Below are 9218 nucleotides of genomic sequence, written 5' to 3' on the forward strand. Positions count from 1 at the left end.
GATTAGATTTAGGCACTCAGGAAGTAAGTTTAGGGTTAGACTGCGGGGAGGGGGGAGTTAGGGTTAGGCACCATAGGGGTGGAATAGGTTTAGGCACTCGGGAAGTAAGGTTAGGGTTAGACTGCTGGGGAGGGGAGAGTTAGGGCTAGGCACCATAGGGGGTGGGTTAGATTTAGGCACTCAGGAAGTAAGGTTAGGGTTAGACTGCAGGGAGGGGGGAGTTAGGGTTAGGCACCATAGGGGTGGAATAGGTTTAGGCACTCGGGAAGGAAGGTTAGGGTTAGACTTTGGGAAGGGGGAGTTAGAGCTAGGCACCATAGGGAGTGGGATAGGCTTAGGCACTCAGGAAGTAAGGTTAGGGTTAGACTGCGGGGAGGGGGAGTTAGGGCTAGGCACCATAGGAGGTGGGATAGGTTTAGGCACTCAGGAAGTAAGGTTAGGGTTAGACTGCAGGGAGGGGGAGTTAGGGTTAGGAACCATAGGGGGTGGGTTAGGTTTAGGCACTCAGGAAGTAAGGTTAGGGTTAGCCTCCGTGGAGGGGGGAGTTAGGGCTAGGCACCATAGGGGGTGGGTTAGGTTTAGGCACTCAGGAAGTAAGGTTAGGGTTAGACTGCGAGGAGGGGGGAGTTAGGGCTAGGCACCATAGGGAGTGGGATAGGCTTAGGCACTTAGGAAATAAGTTTAGGGTTAGACTGCGGGGAGGGGGAGTAAGGGTTAGGCACCATAGGGGGTGGGTTAGGTTTAGGCACTCAGGAAGTAAGGTTAGGGTTAGACTGCGGGGAGGGGGGAGTTAGGGTTAGGCACCATTAGGGGGTGGGTTAGGTTTAAGTACTCAGGAAGTAAGGTTAGGGTTAGACTGCAGGGAGGGTGAGTAAGGGTTAGGCACCATAGGGGGTGGGATAGGTTTAGGCACTCAGGAAGTAAGGTTAGGGTTAGACTGCAGGGAGGGGGGAGTTAGGGCTAGGCACCATAGGGGTTGGGTTAGGTTTAGGCTCTCAGGAAGTAAGGTTAGGGTTAGACTGCGGGGAGGGGGAGTTAGGGCTAGGCACCATAGGGGGTGGGATAGGTTTAGACACTTAGGAAGTAAGGTTAGGGTTAGACTGCGCGGAGGGGGGAGTTAGGGTTAGGAACCATAGGGGGTGGGTTAGGTTTAGGCACTCAGGAAGTAAGGTTAGGGTTAGACTGCAGGGAGGGGGAGTAAGGGTTAGGCACCATAGGGGGTGGGATAGGTTTAGACACTCAGGAAGTAAGGTTAGGGTTAGACTGCAGGGAGGGGGGAGTTAGGGCTAGGCACCATAGGGGGTGGGATAGGTTTAGACTCTTAGGAAGTAAGGTTAGGGTTAGACTGCGAGGAGGGGGGAGTTAGGGTTAGGCAGCATAGGGGGTGGGATAGGTTTACGCACTCGGGAAGTAAGGTTAGGGTTAGACTACGGGGAGGGGGGAGTTAGGGTTAGGCACCATAGGGGGTGGGTAAGGTTTAGGCACTCGGGAAGTAAGGTTAGGGTTAGACTGCGGGGAGGGGGGAGTTAGGGCTAGGCACCATAGGGGGTGGGTTAGGTTTAGGCACTCGGGAAGTAAGGTTAGGGTTAGACTGCGGGGAGGGGGGAGTTAGGGCTAGGCACCATAGGGGGTGGGATAGGTATAGGCACTCAGGAAGTAAGGTTAGGGTTAGACTGCAGGGAGGGGGGAGTTAGGGTTAGGCACCATAGGGGTGGAATAGGTTTAGGCACTCGGGAAGGAAGGTTAGGGTTAGACTGTGGGAAGGGGGAGTTAGAGCTAGGCACCATAGGGAGTGGGATAGGCTTATGCAATCAGGAAGTAAGGTTAGGGTTAGACTGCGGGGAGGGGGGAGTTAGGGCTAGGCACCATAGGGGGTGGGATAGGTTTAGGCACTCAGGAAGTAAGGTTAGGGTTAGACTGCAGGGAGGGGGAAGTTAGGGTTAGGAACCATAGGGGGTGGGTTAGGTTTAGGCACTCAGGAAGTAAGGTTAGGGTTAGACTGCGGGGAGGGGGGAGTTAGGGCTAGGCACCATAGGGAGTGGGATAGGCTTAGGCACTTAGGAAATAAGGTTAGGGTTAGACTGCAGGGAGGGGGAGTAAGGGTTAAGCACCATAGGGGGTGGGTTAGGTTTAGGCACTCAGGAAGTAAGGTTAGGGTTAGACTGCGGGGAGGGGGGAGTTAGGAATAGGCACCATCAGGGGGTGGGTTAGGTTTAAGTACTCAGGAAGTAAGGTTAGGGTTAGACTGCGGGGAGGGGGGAGTTAGGGCTAGGCACCATAGGGGGTGGGATAGGATTAGGCACTCAGGAAGTAAGGTTAGGGCTAGACAGCGGGGAGGGGGGAGTTAGGGCTAGGCACCATAGGGGGTGGGTTAGGTTTAGGCACTCAGGAAGGAAGGTTAGGGTTAGACTGCAGGGAGGGGGAGTTAGGGTTAGGAACCATAGGGGGTGGGTTAGGTTTAGGCACTCAGGAAGTAAGGTTAGGGTTAGACTGCGCGGAGGGGGGAGTTAGGGCTAGGCACCATAGGGGGTGGGTTAGGTTTAGGCACTCAGGAAGTAAGGTTAGGGTTAGACTGCGGGGAGGGTTAGGCACCATTAGGGGGTGGGTTAGGTTTAAGTACTCAGGAAGTAAGGTTAGGGCTAGACTGCGGGGAGGGGGGAGTTAGGGCTAGGCACCATAGGGGGTGGGTTAGGTTTAGGCACTCGGGAAGTAGGGTTAGGGTTAGACAGCGGGGAGGGGGGAGTTAGGGCTAGGCACCATAGGGGGTGGGATAGGTTTAGGCACTCAGGAAGTAAGGTTAGGGTTAGACTGCAGGGAGGGGGAGTTAGGGTTAGGAACCATAGGGGGTGGGTTAGGTTTAGGCACTCAGGAAGCAAGGTTAGGTTTAGACTGCGCGGAGGGGGGAGTTAGAGCTAGGCACCATAGGGGGTGGGTTAGGTTTAGGCACTCAGGAAGTAAGGTTAGGGTTAGACTGCGCGGAGGGGGGAGTTAGGGCTAGGCACCATAGGGGGTGGTTTAGGTTTAGGCACTCAGGAAGTAAGGTTAGGGTTAGACTACGGGGAGGGTTAGGCACATTTAGGGGGTGGGTTAGGTTTAAGTACTCAGGAAGTAAGGTTAGGGCTAGACTGCGGGGAGGGGGGAGTTAGGGCTAGGCACCATAGGGGGTGGGTTAGGTTTAGGCACTCGGGAAGTAAGGTTAGGGTTAGACTGCGGGGAGGGGGGAGTTAGGGCTAGGCACCATAGGGGGTGGGATAGGTTTAGGCACTCAGGAAGTAAGGTTAGGGTTAGACTGCAGGGAGGGGGAGTTAGGGTTAGGAACCATAGGGGGTGGGTTAGGTTTAGGCACTCAGGAAGCAAGGTTAGGTTTAGACTGCGCGGAGGGGGGAGTTAGAGCTAGGCACCATAGGGTGTGGGTTAGGTTTAGGCACTCGGGAAGGAAGGTTAGGGTTAGACTGCTGGGGAGGGGGAAGTTAGGGTTAGGCACCATAGGGGGTGGGTTAGATTTAGGCACTCGGGAAGGAAGGTTAGGTTTAGACTGCGCGGAGGGGGGAGTTAGGGCTAGGCACCATAGGGGGTGGGTTAGGTTTAGGCACTCAGGAAGTAAGGTTAGGGTTAGACTGCTGGGGAGGGGGAAGTTAGGGTTAGGCACCATAGGGGGTGGGTTAGATTTAGGCACTCGGGAAGGAAGGTTAGGGTTAGACTGCGCGGAGGGGGGAGTTAGGGTTAGGAACCATAGGGGGTGGGTTAGGTTTAGGCACTCAGGAAGGAAGGTTAGGGTTAGACTGCAGGGAGGGGGAGTTAGGGTTAGGAACCATAGGGGGTGGGTTAGGTTTAGGCACTCAGGAAGTAAGGTTAGGGTTAGACTGCAGGGAGGGGGAGTTAGGGTCAGGAACCATAGGGGGTGGGTTAGGTTTAGGCACTCGGGAAGGAAGGTTAGGGTTAGACTGCTGGGGAGGGGGAAGTTAGGGTTAGGCACCATAGGGGGTGGGTTAGATTTAGGCACTCGGGAAGGAAGGTTAGGGTTAGACTGCGCGGAGGGGGGAGTTAGGGCTAGGCACCATAGGGGGTGGGTTAGGTTTAGGCACTCGGGAAGGAAGGTTAGGGTTAGACTGCAGGGAGGGGGAGTTACGGTTAGGAACCATAGGGGGTGGGTTAGGTTTAGGCACTCAGGAAGTAAGGTTAGAGTTAGACTGCGCGGAGGGGGGAGTTAGGGCTAGGCACCATAGGGGGTGGGTTAGGTTTAGGGACTCAGGAAGTAAGGTTAGGGTTAGACTGCGGGGAGGGGGGAGTTAGGGTTAGGCACCATTAGGGGGTGGGTTAGGTTTAAGTACTCAGGAAGTAAGGTTAGGGCTAGACTGCGGGGAGGGGGGAGTTAGGGCTAGGCACCATAGGGGGAGGGTTAGGTTTAGGCACTCGGGAAGTAAGGTTAGGGTTAGACTGCGGGGAGGGGGGAGTTAGGGCTAGGCACCATAGGGGGTGGCATAGGTTTAGGCACTCAGGAAGTAAGATTAGGGTTAGACTGCAGGGAGGGGGAGTTAGGGTTAGGAACCATAGGGGGTGGGTTAGGTTTAGGCACTCAGGAAGCAAGGTTAGGTTTAGACTGCGCGGAGGGGGGAGTTAGAGCTAGGCACCATAGGGGGTGGGTTAGGTTTAGGCACTCGGGAAGGAAGGTTAGGGTTAGACTGCAGGGGAGGGGGAAGTTAGGGTTAGGCACCATAGGGGGTGGGTTAGATTTAGGCACTCGGGAAGGAAGGTTAGGGTTAGACTGCGCGGAGGGGGGAGTTAGGGCTAGGCACCATAGGGGGTGGGTTAGGTTTAGGCACTCAGGAAGTAAGGTTAGGGTTAGACTGCTGGGGAGGGGGAAGTTAGGGTTAGGCACCATAGGGGGTGGGTTAGATTTAGGCACTTAGGAAGTAAGGTTAGGGTTAGACTGCAGGGAGGGGGAGTTAGGGTTAGGAACCATAGGGGGTGGGTTAGGTTTAGGCACTCGGGAAGGAAGGTTAGGGTTAGACTGCTGGGGAGGGGGAAGTTAGGGTTAGGCACCATAGGGGGTGGGTTAGATTTAGGCACTCGGGAAGGAAGGTTAGGGTTAGACTGCGCGGAGGTGGGAGTTAGGGTTAGGAACCATAGGGGGTGGGTTAGGTTTAGGCACTCAGGAAGTAAGGTTAGGGTTAGACTGCAGGGAGGGGGAGTTAGGGTTAGGAACCATAGGGGGTGGGTTAGGTTTAGGCACTCAGGAAGTAAGGTTAGGTTTAGACTGCAGGGAGGGGGAGTTAGAGCTAGGCACCATAGGAGGTGGGTTAGATTTAGGCACTCGGGAAGGAAGGTTAGGGTTAGACTGCGCGGAGGGGGGAGTTACGGTTAGGAACCATAGGGGGTGGGTTAGATTTAGGCACTCAGGAAGTAAGGTTAGGGTTAGACTGCAGGGAGGGGGAGTTAGAGCTAGGCACCATAGGGGGTGGGTTAGGCTTAGGCACTCGGGAAGGAAGGTTAGGTTAGACTGCTGGGGAGGGGGAAGTTAGGGTTAGGCACCATAGGGGGTGGGTTAGGTTTAGGCACTCGGGAAGGAAGGTTAGGGTTAGACTGCTGGGGAGGGGGGAGTTAGGGTTAGGCACCATAGGGGGTGGGTTAGGTTTAGGCACTCGGGAAGGAAGGTTAGGTTAGACTGCTGGGGAGGGGGAAGTTAGGGTTAGGCACCATAGGGGGTGGGTTAGGTTTAGGCATGTTAGGTTTAGGCACTCGGGAAGGAAGGTTAGGTTAGACAGCTGGGGAGGGGGAAGTTAGGGTTAGGCACCATAGGGGGTGGGTTAGGTTTAGGCACTCAGGAAGTAAGGTTAGGGTTAGACTGCGGGGAGGGGGGAGTTAGGGTTAGGCACCATTAGGGGGTGGGTTAGGTTTAAGTACTCAGGAAGTAAGGTTACGGTTAGACTGCAGGGAGGGTGAGTAAGGGTTAGGCACCATAGGGGGTGGTATATGTTTAGGCACTCAGGAAGTAAGGTTAGGGTTAGACTGCAGGGAGGGGGGAGTTAGGGCTAGGCACCATAGGGGGTGGGTTAGGTTTAGGCACTCAGGAAGTAAGGTTAGGGTTAGACTGCGGGGAGGGGGAGTTAGGGCTAGGCACCATAGGGGGTGGGTTAGGTTTAGACACTTAGGAAGTAAGGTTAGGGTTAGACTGCGCGGAGGGGGGAGTTAGGGTTAGGAACCATAGGGGGTGGGATAGGTTTAGGCACTCAGGAAGTAAGGTTAGGGTTAGACTGCAGGGAGGGGGAGTAAGGGTTAGGCACCATAGGGGGTGGGATAGGTTTAGACACTCAGGAAGTAAGGTTAGGGTTAGACTGCAGGGAGGGGGGAGTTAGGGCTAGGCACCATAGGGGGTGGGTTAGGTTTAGGCACTCAGGAAGTAAGGTTAGGGTTAGACTGCGGGGAGGGGGAGTTAGGGCTAGGCACCATAGGGGGTGGGATAGGTTTAGACTCTTGGGAAGTAAGGTTAGGGTTAGACTGCAAGAAGGGGGGAGTTAGGGTTAGGCAGCATAGGGGGTGGTATAGGTTTAGGCACTCGGGAAGTAAGGTTAGGGTTAGACTACGGGGAGGGGGGAGTTAGGGTTAGGCACCATAGGGGGTGGGTTAGGTATAGGCACTCAGGAAGTAAGGTTAGGGTTAGACTGCGCGGAGGGGGAGTTAGGGCTAGGCACCATAGGGGGTGGATTAGATTTAGGCACTCAGGAAGTATGGTTAGGGTTAGACTGCAGGGAGGGGGGAGTTAGGGTTAGGCACCATAGGGGTGGAATAGGTTTAGGCACTCGGGAAGGAAGGTTAGGGTTAGACTATGGGAAGGGGGAGTTAGAGCTAGGCACCATAGGGAGTGGGATAGGCTTATGCAATCAGGAAGTAAGGTTAAGGTTAGACTGCGGGGAGGGGGGAGTTAGGGCTAGGCACCATAGGGGGTGGGATAGGTTTAGGCACTCAGGAAGTAAGGTTAGGGTTAGACTGCAGGGAGGGGGAGTTAGGGTTAGGAACCATAGGGGGTGGGTTAGGTTTAGGCACTCAGGAAGTAAGGTTAGGGTTAGACTGCGGGGAGGGGGGAGTTAGGGCTAGGCACCATAGGGAGTGGGATAGGCTTAGGCACTTAGGAAATAAGGTTAGGGTTAGACTGCGGGGAGGGGGAGTAAGGGTTAAGCACCATAGGGGGTGGGTTAGGTTTAGGCACTCAGGAAGTAAGGTTAGGGTTAGACTGCGGGGAGGGGGGAGTTAGGGTTAGGCACCATCAGGGGGTGGGTTAGGTTTAAGTACTCAGGAAGTAAGGTTAGGGTTAGACTGCGGGGAGGGGGGAGTTAGGGCTAGGCACCATAGGGGGTGGGATAGGATTAGGCACTCAGGAAGTAAGGTTAGGGCTAGACTGCGGGGAGGGGGGAGTTAGGGCTAGGCACCATAGGGGGTGGGTTAGGTTTAGGCACTCGGGAAGGAAGGTTAGGGTTAGACTGCAGGGAGGGGGAGTTAGGGTTAGGAACCATAGGGGGTGGGTTAGGTTTAGGCACTCAGGAAGTAAGGTTAGGTTTAGACTGCGCGGAGGGGGGAGTTAGGGCTAGGCACCATAGGGGGTGGGTTAGGTTTAGGCACTCAGGAAGTAAGGTTAGGGTTAGACTGCGGGGAGGGTTAGGCACCATTAGGGGGTGGGTTAGGTTTAAGTACTCAGGAAGTAAGGTTAGGGCTAGACTGCGGGGAGGGGGGAGTTAGGGCTTGGCACCAAAGGGGGTGGGTTAGGTTTAGGCACTCGGGAACTAAGGTTAGGGTTAGACTGCGGGGAGGGGGGAGTTAGGGCTAGGCACCATAGGGGGTGGGATAGGTTTAGGCACTCAGGAAGAAAGGTTAGGGTTAGACTGCAGGGAGGGGGAGTTAGGGTTAGGAACCATAGGGGGTGGGTTAGGTTTAGGCACTCAGGAAGCAAGGTTAGGTTTAGACTGCGCGGAGGGGGGAGTTAGAGCTAGGCACCATAGGGTGTGGGTTAGGTTTAGGCACTCGGGAAGGAAGGTTAGGGTTAGACTGCTGGGGAGGGGGAAGTTAGGGTTAGGCACCATAGGGGGTGGGTTAGATTTAGGCACTCGGGAAGGAAGGTTAGGTTTAGACTGCGCGGAGGGGGGAGTTAGGGCTAGGCACCATAGGGGGTGAGTTAGGTTTAGGCACTCAGGAAGTAAGGTTAGGGTTAGACTGCTGGGGAGGGGGAAGTTAGGGTTAGGCACCATAGGGGGTGGGTTAGATTTAGGCACTCGGGAAGGAAGGTTAGGGTTAGACTGCGCGGAGGGGGGAGTTAGGGTTAGGAACCATAGGGGGTGGGTTAGGTTTAGGCACTCAGGAAGGAAGGTTAGGGTTAGACTGCACGGAGGGGGAGTTAGGGTTAGGAACCATAGGGGGTGGGTTAGGTTTAGGCACTCAGGAAGTAAGGTTAGGGTTAGACTGCAGGGAGGGGGAGTTAGGGTCAGGAACCATAGGGGGTGGGTTAGGTTTAGGCACTCGGGAAGGAAGGTTAGGGTTAGACTGCTGGGGAGGGGGAAGTTAGGGTTAGGCACCATAGGGGGTGGGTTAGATTTAGGCACTCGGGAAGGATGGTTAGGGTTAGACTGCGCGGAGGGGGGAGTTAGGGCTAGGCACCATAGCGGGTGGGTTAGGTTTAGGCACTCGGGAAGGAAGGTTAGGGTTAAACTGCAGGGAGGGGGAGTTAGGGTTAGGAACCATAGGGGGTGGGTTAGGTTTAGGCACTCAGGAAGTAAGGTTAGAGTTAGACTGCGCGGAGGGGGGAGTTAGGGCTAGGCACCATAGGGGGTGGGTTAGGTTTAGGGACTCAGGAAGTAAGGTTAGGGCTAGACTGCGGGGAGGGGGGAGTTAGGGCTAGGCACCATAGGGGGTGGGTTAGGTTTAGGCACTCGGGAAGGAAGGTTAGGGTTAGACTGCGGGGAGGGGGGAGTTAGGGCTAGGCACCATAGGGGGTGGGATAGGTTTAGGCACTCAGGAAGTAAGGTTAGGGTTAGACTGCAGGGAGGGGGAGTTAGGGTAAGGAACCGTAGGGGGTGGGTTAGGTTTAGGCACTCAGGAAGCAAGGTTAGGTTTAGACTGCGCGGAGGGGGGAGTTAGAGCTAGGCACCATAGGGGGTGGGTTAGGTTTAGGCACTCGGGAAGGAAGGTTAGGGTTAGACTGCTGGGGAGGGGGAAGTTAGGGTTAGGCA

The sequence above is a fragment of the Pseudophryne corroboree genome, chromosome 10 (genome assembly GCF_028390025.1).
Source record: "Pseudophryne corroboree isolate aPseCor3 chromosome 10, aPseCor3.hap2, whole genome shotgun sequence".
Taxonomy (NCBI): Eukaryota; Metazoa; Chordata; class Amphibia; order Anura; family Myobatrachidae; genus Pseudophryne; species Pseudophryne corroboree.